This window comes from Alligator sinensis, unplaced genomic scaffold (assembly GCF_000455745.1).
Source record: "Alligator sinensis unplaced genomic scaffold, ASM45574v1 scaffold896_1, whole genome shotgun sequence".
NCBI classification, from domain to species: Eukaryota; Metazoa; Chordata; order Crocodylia; family Alligatoridae; genus Alligator; species Alligator sinensis.
Window position 1 is genome coordinate 110088 of NW_005842940.1, and position 310 is coordinate 110397.

Consider the following 310-nt stretch of genomic DNA (forward strand, 5'->3'; position numbering starts at 1 on the left):
CCCCGCCCCCTCACTCCCAGTGCCCGCCCCCCCCAGCCCCATGGTACAGGCCGGGGGGAGCGCACAGCCCCGACCCCCTGCTCGCTGGCAGGGAGGAAGCTGGTGCTGAGTGCTCGCAGGGCTGTCTGGAGCAGGCACAGGCAGCCCCACGTGGGCTGCGAGCGGCTGCAGCGCGGGGCGCCGGCCACGGGGCGCGTGAGGGGCCGCTTTCCCCCCACCCATGCTAAGCTTTTCCCCAGGCTCCTTCCCTGCCAGGGTCCTCCCCTGCCCCCCACCCCCCCCCCCGCCTTACCCCTTACCTGCGGTTCTG

General features: G+C 74.5%; 1 protein-coding gene across 2 annotated transcripts in view; it reads left to right on the top strand.

Moving 5' to 3' along the window:
• GSAP (gamma-secretase activating protein) overlaps positions 1-310 on the top strand; it is a 72417-nt gene that overhangs the window by 29927 nt on the left and 42180 nt on the right. The gene's annotated exons all lie outside the window — the stretch shown is intronic.